Genomic DNA, 9,456 nt, shown 5'->3' on the forward strand with positions numbered 1-9,456 from the left:
CCACCCCAAGTCTTGAAGTCCACAGTCATCCAAAACCTCACGAAAAGCCCGCATCTGTCGCTCAGAGCGCTGCGATCGCGAAAAATGCTCTGAAGCATACATTGTTTCATTAAAATCTCCAATGCACAACCAGCTATCATGCTGAACTGCATGCAATGTTCTCAACAAATTCCACGTGATATGTCGATCCTCCACACGGGGAGCACCATAAATCCCAGTGAGACGCCAGCTTCTGCTAGCATCACTCTTTCGCCGCACCTTCACATCAATGTGGCCGGCACTAAAAGTCATCAGATCAACATCAAATTCGGCCTTCCGGAACAGACCAATCCCTCCACTAAGACCCAAAGTGCTGACGGCAAAACAACCTGCAAAACCCAGCTGGTTTTGCAATCGCTCCACTCTTGACGCCGTGATTTTCGTCTCCATAATGAACAGGAGACCGGGGACTTCCTGCTTCACAACATTGCGAAGCTCACGAACTGCCCCAAGGTTCCCAAGCCCTCGGCAGTTCCAACTTAAGCAACTCATTGGGCCGGGCAGGGCTGACCAGCAGCCGCTGCCGAAGGTTCCGAAGACGGAGGCGTAGGCCTCTTCTTCTTGGTGTCTCTTTCCAAGTTCTCCATAGCCCCCCCTTCTTCCTCCACATCAGCAGGTTGCTCTAGGGGTAGCTCATCTGTCTCACAAACCATAGCATCTCCATGCTCAGTAAGAGCCAGCAAAGGTTTAACAACCGGTTTATAGATGTGTGTAGCTTGGGGAACTCCCTTGCGCTTGTGTTGAGCTGGTGCTTTCACCGGGGAAGAAACCTCCACCCCTTCCTTCTGCTTAGTACTCGACGCCCTTGACTCCATGGTACTGTTTTGATTGCTAGGTTTAGGCTGATGTTCTCCAGAGCTTGTCCTCTTGCGATCCTCCCCTGCCCGCAAATTTGGTTTGAACGGCAATTCACCCTTCTCATCCCTGGTCCCAGGAGAGGGGAAGAAAGGATCGGCATGACCCAATCTACCACACGAAAAGCAAAAGTGTGGGATATGCTCATACTCAATATCATACTTATTCGTACTTTTCCTCTTGGCTGATTCGATCAAGATCCATCTACGTAGCGGTTTCCTTACATCAACTGACACTCGAGCACGTAGGAAGCCCCCTACTAGATCAATCCGCACCACCGTAGTCGTCTTATCTATTTGTCGCGCGATCGCCAACCCCCACTTGTTGCGAAGATTATAGGGTAGATTTACAACCCGCACCCATACTGGAAAAGTGTCAAACACCAACTCCGATGGCTGCATATGCTCCTCAAGATTCTGCAATATCACCGCATGCTTGTTGATGTGCCACGGAGAGCCGTCCCACACACGATCGCGATCTCTCTTAGACTCAAACTCCGCTGTGAAAGTATTTTCTCCCAGAGATCGGAAGAGTAGACCTCTAGGGTTTCCCCAAGCCGGGTGCAGGGCACTCTGAATCGTTTGAATATGAAGGAGATTGCGACACAGAACCCTACCCGCGAGTAACCACTTCGGTTGCGATCCCTCTTCAGAGTCGTCTATGACAAGTGGCGTTGCCTCCTCCTCCGAGATATCCAGCTTTCCCAGTGCCTCCTCCATCGTCGCCCTAGCCGAGCGCGGGGAGAGATCACCACTCCCTTGTCGACCCTTGTTTGCGGACGATGAAGCCATCGCCGGTAGCTTTCCAATCCGATCACCCCGCCGATGGGATCGACGGGCGCCATTAAGTCCACCTAACCCTAGTCGCGAGAGAGGTTTAGGGTTTAGAGGAAAACCCGCGTTGATTGCTGGTTTCATACATACTCCCTCCGTGCAGGTGCATTAGGCTTGTCCTAGTGGGATTATCCAGTAACATAGTGTATTCCAAGTAAAACAAATAGTGTCATGTAGTTAATGAGGAAAGAGGTCTTTGAAGTACCATAATATGTTAGTATAACATAAGCTTTTCGAAAAAAGATGAGGCTATGAACTAATAAATAAAGTCATCTATAATACTACTACTATGCTACTTTACATTATGAAGGTGATAACTTAGACCAAGTCATATGCACGCAATAAACTGACTATTGCCTACCGTGCTAGGCCGCCTAAAGTCATTTAAAGAACTAGCGGGGGGATGGCGCGGCGGCACGCCGCGCCCGTCATTGAGGTTTGTTGATAGTGAATGGGATGGCAATTATTATTATCATTGTATATTTTAGGGTGCATTTTAGGTGAACAATATTCGATATATTTGGATGAACGTGGGGAGCATAACTTAGCTTTTACTTTATAACAAGGTCGTTGGAGCTGACACAATCATACACAGAATAGCTAGCATGCCATTACATCTATGACGATCATAGATTAAGTACATCTATGACGATCATAGATTAAGGTTGTGCTTATACATAGGGGATCAACTACGGAACAAACTGGTAGGCTACAGGCAGCCCAAGTGATAGCTGTATAGTTCAAAAGAGGCAGGAAGTTCAGATGAAATGAGATACACATATGTTTACAATACTAAGAACGGTGGTTCTTCAGTGTTGGGGTCTGCCATGGTGGGAGCGTAGTTTGATTTATCTTAGAATTTGGTGTGTGGAGCTCCTTCATCACTTGGATGGCATATCTTGAGCCTTCTCTTGATCAGCTTCAGCTTTTTCTTGATCACTTTCGAAGGTGAATAACTGCTTGGCGACGTGGCTCTTTATAATGAGGAAGTGCTATGTGAGCAATTAGTACAAATAGTTGATTGAAGATAGTCTAAAATGTATGTTCTAACCTCTTTTTACGTGGTGAGAGTCCGTCCTTGTTTTGTTGTCTCTTCTTGCTTTGTGAAGTGGGCGTTTCGTCTAATGACTGTAAGTAAGCAAGTGGATTAAGTAAACTAAGATGACTACTTAATACTTATTAGAAGAAGTTTTGTGTTTGGACAATTGTACCTTTCCCGAGGATGCTGGTGTAGTAACTGTATGTTACACCGTGAAAGAAGGCTAAAAACATCTACCTTTCAACAAATCAATGTGATCTTTGGAAAATGGAGGCGCAAGTTTTTTAACTGAAAACACAATCATAAGAAGCAATTAAGTAAACAAAGAGGAAGAGCATATAAACAATCAGATGGCCAATATGCAAATAAAAAAACATACTTCTAAGTTTGCTTGATCGATGTTTCCAAATAAATTTTCTCTTCCTCCTGTTCAATCCAGCTTGAAGAGGATGGACATACGGGAGAGGAAACACTATAGGAAAAAAAGCATACTAATTAAAGGGGGGGCAAAAATATCAGAGAAGAGGGAAATTTAAACTAAATGCAACATACCCAACGGTGTCGGGTAGGCGCATGAGACAGTTCTAAAACCCGAAACAAAGATGGCCCGAAGGTTATGGAAGTATAAACAGGTTGTTGCAACAAAACACTACTAAATGATGAAAACCGTAATGTAGGAAAATCGCGCTGGACAGCGATGGAAGAAGACCCGCACACTGTCAAAAGCATAAGAAAACAGAAAAGCATAACTATAAGGTGATAATGTAAAATTTAGGCATGAAAAAATTAACAAAAAGAAGAAGAGGTAAACCTAACTTAGACGTACACATTTCTTAAATGGATTGTCTTCGCGCTGGACAGCGATGGGAAGACCCGCACACTGTCGAAAGCATAAGAAAACAGAGAAGCGTAACTATAAGATGATAATGAAAAATTTAGACATGACAAAAGGAACAAAAAGAAGAGGCGTACCTGCTGAAGTTAGAGGTACACATTTCTTAAATGAATTGTCTTCAACGGGACGCTTCCCCCGCCGAATATCTTGATGACGGCGCCGTGCTTCAGCAGAGCTGATGGGCCCATCTGCAAGAATCAAATTGTGAATGTACAAAAGGGATAAGTAATATAGATAAAAATTCGCGGCAAAAGGCAAAAAACAGCAGCAACCACCACACAAATAGAAGAAGCAACCACAGCGAAGCGGATGCAGGGAAAGAATTGCTGTCCACATAGGCTACAGAGAAACATAGTGTTTCAGCCTATAAAGGAACGGCCAGCACATGGATTAGAAGCTGGACTGCTACCGTCATCAGAGTGGCCGCTAAACAAAACAGCAGAACGCGAAGGTTGCAGAACCAGGACCACCAGATAAATTGAGAAATAGCAAACCAGAGCGAACTCGCCGTGCAGCGATGGAAAAGTGGAAACAGAGAAGAAGAAGATTTAGACCACCTGAAACTGAAGGAGTGAAACAAGGGCCTTTTCGCGGCAAGAAAGCAGACGATCGCTCTCGCCCACCTCGTGGCGGTGGATCCGCCGCCGCCATGCGAACAGACGGAAGGACGGCGAAAGAGGGCGTCCCTCGAACACTCCGTATTAGAAAAGAAAAAAGCAAGGCGTAGAAAATAAGGCCAGCCCAATCAGAACAAATCAGCCCATAAACAGGCAATCAGCACAGGCTAAACATCACGTTAGAGAAGGAGAAATGGTGGACACATGCCAAGCGTTGGCAGCCTGTCCTTTGCACGGTGGGTGAATGTGGAGGCAGCCTGCTTAGCCGCCGCGACTCCTTTTGCCCTGACCGTGGCTGCGGTGCTGCCGCTGCTTTTTTCATTGCTGTTGCGTGCGGGAGAGATAGAAGAAAAAACACCGGGTGAGATCCAGAGGAGATGGGCAACAGATAAGGGGGAGGGGTGGAGCAACGGCGCTGGCGAGCAGCCTTCTCTCACTGGGCGACCTCCAGATTATTCGGTGTCGCTTCAGTAGTAATTCTTTGGGAAGTAAAAAAAAAGTCAACAATAAGAAAAATGGGGAAAAACGTGTCACCAGCGAAGTAACTCTCTCTCACAACGGTGGATGAATGTGGAGCGGGCTAGCTTAGCCACTTTAATATATTGTATTATTATATACACCCCATATCCCTTTTTGGTTGATTCCTATATACATTATGTTGAGAGACAAAGGGAATAGTTTATTAGTACATTATTATTCAGCTACTGGTCTGCTTCGAGACGGCCGGGCTATGCTTTTTTCATTCAAGAACATATCCATGAAGGCAGCGGTGGCTATGCTTTAACAAATCCCGCTGGTGCAACCTTCCATAGCACTCCGATTCCACCTCGCTATGCTCATGTCAGGGTGGATGAAGTGATGCCGGGATATGAGTCACTACAGCTCGATATTCCTGGAGGTGAAGGGTAGCAGACACTGCAAGAAGTCATACGTGACCTCTGCTTATGGAAAAAGACTGCATCGTCTTTCCAAGGCCACCGACTCCTCCTCCAAGTCCGTCGCGCTAGCCGACTCCACCTCGCCAGCCAACTCCACCCTGCCAACCCACCACTGGAAAGCCATTTCATTTTCTGTCAAAGAACCAGAGTCCAAAGCGGAATAAGCCTAGGAAGAAATGCACCCCTCCTCCCTCGTCAAAGTTGGCTTACGAGAAGACCAGAGAGGAATTAGACGAGACAGTGGCTGCTGAGTTGCAGGCCCATAAAGACAAGAGAAAGCCTGTACCAAAGGATATAACACCTCTGGAAGACGTCAAGCGTGTTCTGGCCAATCTTGCCGACCCGTCGCCTCTGAAGAGAGTTAAGTCAGACTCTGGCCGCTCTATTGCCAAGTCATACAAAAAAGGGAAAACGAAGACGATGCTCCTTAATAGAAGAAGCAGGAAAACTATTTCCCAGTTGGGAGAACAGCCAGTGCAATCGATCCCGCCGCTGAAGGTGTGTACCGATGATTCCGTAGTCGACCCTGATGTTGCTCAAAAGATGGCTATGATTGCCGGTGTCACTGGTGCACAACTCCTAGGCAACGAGAGCATTCCCGCCACGGTGGATAAACAACTTGTATGGACATTTCAACCCAAGAAACCTCTCGTCAGGCCTGAGCTTGTCAAGCAGCTACCAAAGAAAATGTACAGATTGCATAGCTGGTACATGAAGGAAGCAGAACTCGGGCGTGAGTCCCTAATGATGGAAGTCAAGCCAGAGCATTTCTTCAATTGCAAAGATTTGTGGATTGAGATGCCACAGTCTTGGCAGTTATACAATCAAGACGCACTCAACAAATCTCTTGTCAGTTGCTATTGTTTCTAAGTGATTTATTTCTATAATTCAAGTCTCTAGCTCATCGGCTCGTTCATTTGCCTCTAATTATCCTCACTATATTATTTTGTGTGTGTGGTGTTATCCAGAATAAAGATACTTGAAATGAAAAGATATGGACTATATGGCATTGGCTTCATTGACCCAAATACCATTTCTGAACAGGCGGTAGTAGAATACACAGAAGAGACAGAGGATAACTTGTATCGGTTTTTCGAGATAGTAATTCACAATAAAACAATATTATTTCCTTACAACTTCAAGTGAATGTTACTGATGTCTTGTACTATAAATTCTATTTTGCTTACCCGATCAATGTTAAGTTTACGTATAGTATAGTTCTTGATGAGTTGCATGCATGCCGTTTATACAATGCGGATTCCACTTTATCCTGCTCGTCATTACGATTGACCAGAGAAAAGTTAAAAGTACTCGACTCACTAAGAAAAGACGAAGGCGAGTACATGTCCCTGAAATTGATGTTGGATAGGTAATTTCGATCATTATCGCACTATGTCGGCCTCTTTAGTTCATTAACTGATATCAATTAATCAATGACTCCTATTATTTTTCTTTGCCTGGCAGGGTTTGGAGCCGGTTCATCAAGAATGTTCGCGGTGAATGAAAACCAGAGTTGCGATGGACACCGTCCAGGGTAATTAAGTAGTATTAGCTACGTCCACGCATCTCTTTAGTTCTAGTTTCAATACTATTATAATGCTTGATTACTATCTGACTGAATTCTATTCTCGTAAAGTTTTGCATGTGAGAGCAATCGAGGAATAATCTATGTGCATACTTTGTTTGCGAGAACATTCTCTCCTTTACGATCCTTTAGGGTTTTTGCCAGTTAGGCCCTTACCAACCGGGACTATATCCCCGTTTTCTACTAGTATAGATAAAAATATGTATGCCAAGTTGGCCGGCTTAATTGTCATAAACACGAAATGAAACAAATAATTATAAAAGATAATATACCAGATGCGAATTATAGATCGGACGAGAGCCGACGGGGTAGGATATCAAAACTATTGCACTATATAATAACAAACAATAATATACAAGTAAGAAACATACACAAGTAACAAAAAATATTACAATTAAGTTTTCTTTAAGATAAGAATAAGAGGCTTACTACAGTGGTGTCAGCAACGAAATCGGCATGGGCGATCGACGATGGTGAGGACGGGGATGGGGACGGGACAACACCCTCAATTAAACCACACCTATACATATGCAAAGAAAGAGGGAGAATCTTAAGTGTGGCTCGTGAAGTCAAGTTGCATCATGCTCTGCATTTCATCGAACACCTCTTGTGCATAGAAAAGGAAAACAAACTAGCACACACCTCCCACCTTCTCTAAGGAAAAAACAGAGGAGAGGGCGGGCAGGGGCAAGGATATATAGGCAAATTTTTAGTTTCGGTTAGTGTCTAAAACCGGGACTGAAGACGGACACTTAGTCCCGGTTGGAGACACCAACACGGACGAAAGGGTGTCGCTCCTGCCGTAACCCCTTTAATCCCGGTTGGTGACATCAACCGGGACTAAAGGTACCACACCAACCGGGACTAAAGATGGTACTGTCGCCCATCAGCTTCGGGACTAATGCTAGCCTGAAGCCCGGTTCGTAAAGCGACCGGACTAATGCTCTATCGGGGCTAGGACGAAAGCCCTGTTTTCTACTAGTGTTAGATGACACTCTTACTTATTAACTACAAATATAAATGTTTGTCTTAGAGCATCTACAGCTGGACCCCTCATATACCCGTGGACGCGTCCGGTCAGTGACCGTACGGGAGAGAGAAGTAAAAAACTGATCCAACCGGACCCGTGATATCGTCCCTATATGTCCGGGCTGTCCGCGAACCCTCATATCCATCTCGAATACGAAAGGATATGAGGGTTCGCGAACGTGCCGAGGCGCGCCCGGTCGGTCCATTGTATAGGACGCCACCCCGGACCACCTTTTCTCTTTCTTTATTAATTCTTTTCTTTCTCTCTCTTCTTCTTCATTGATCACGTGCAAGTGACTGGACATATGAAGAAAAATATAAGAGATGCGGTTGTGCGGACGGAATAATAGGGATTCAAAAAGAACACGTCCGATCACTAACCGGGCCTGTCTGCGGGCGTTTGAGGGGTCGAATTTGCATGTTTCGGCTGTAGATTCTTTTACTTCATTACAAACACAAAGGTGTGAACTACGAAAATGCATAATGCAACCATGTGACATCCAATGCATTAGCCGCTGATAATTCACTAGGACCGGTCCACACTGTTTTATTATTTTTTACTATTAAGAACATGGTTAATAATACAGCCAACAATCATAGTTACTATAATATAAAGCTTTCCGAAAAGGATGATTCTATAAACTAATACTTAGACCAATGTTATATGCATGTAATAAACTGACCATTGCATACTGTGTCAGTCGTCTAAAGTCATTTAAAACATATACACTCCATATTTATTTTTGGTTGATTCTTTTATACATGTCAAGTTACAAGAAATGGGGTGAGAATTAATGCACAGCTCATGAATGTTTAGAGATTATTTGATTTTCTTAACGTATCTAATGCATCAGTACGAGGGTGCATTACATTTTGAGAGACAGAGGAAATAGTTTATTACTCCCTCTGTCCCCGAATATTGCTTTTGGCTCCCGAGCTCATTGGAGGCCTTTAAATTCAAACTTCAAATTAGTGAAAATTCATATTTTAATATTTCAAAAAATTCTGAAAAAAATACATAGATAGATGAAGGTATAATATATAAGTGTGTAAATTTTCAGAACAAAATACGTTGAAATGAGGGTTGTGCAAAAAAGACAAATCTAAAACCTTTTAACACATGTTACTATTCATCATTTCAGATCATGAATTTGTTTTTTTTATACAGATCGCGTTTTAAAGTATTTCGACCTGAAATTTTACACGTACACGTATCACATCCTTGTTTAGTTGTATTTTTTCAGATTTTTTGGAACTAAATTTTTCGAATTTTGAATTTTTCAAACATTTCGGCCTCCATGGCTCCCGGAAGCCAAAACGCCATTCTCTCTGTCCCATATTATAAAAATGTTTTTCACACTAGTTTACTATCGAAAACTCTTTTATATTATGATTATGGGACAGATGGAGTACATTATTATTCAGCTACTGGTCTGCTTCGGAGACGGCCGGGCAAATAGTAACGACCTTGACACATTATTAAGGGACTCATGCACATATACCCCAGATACAAATATAGACTTGAAAGTTAAACCTTGAAAGCAAATAACTGGATCAACAATCCATGGTGAACAAGACCGATTGACACCACGCATGCATATGCATCATGTTTGACTTGAAGAAAAG

The 9,456-nt window shown here is 43.7% G+C and overlaps 1 long non-coding RNA gene across 1 annotated transcript; it reads right to left on the reverse strand.

Moving 5' to 3' along the window:
- Window positions 1–2,489: 2,489 nt before the first annotated feature.
- LOC123398277 lies at window positions 2,490–3,999 on the reverse strand. The gene is made up of 7 exons (XR_006610126.1): window positions 3,739–3,999; window positions 3,593–3,646; window positions 3,319–3,482; window positions 3,146–3,238; window positions 2,939–3,054; window positions 2,779–2,855; window positions 2,490–2,701 (listed from the first exon to the last, which is right to left on the reverse strand). It is a non-coding gene; the product is annotated as an uncharacterized LOC123398277 (long non-coding RNA).
- Window positions 4,000–9,456: the final 5,457 nt, after the last annotated feature.

The sequence above is a fragment of the Hordeum vulgare genome, chromosome 5H (genome assembly GCF_904849725.1).
Source record: "Hordeum vulgare subsp. vulgare chromosome 5H, MorexV3_pseudomolecules_assembly, whole genome shotgun sequence".
In the NCBI taxonomy this organism is placed as follows: Eukaryota; Viridiplantae; Streptophyta; class Magnoliopsida; order Poales; family Poaceae; genus Hordeum; species Hordeum vulgare.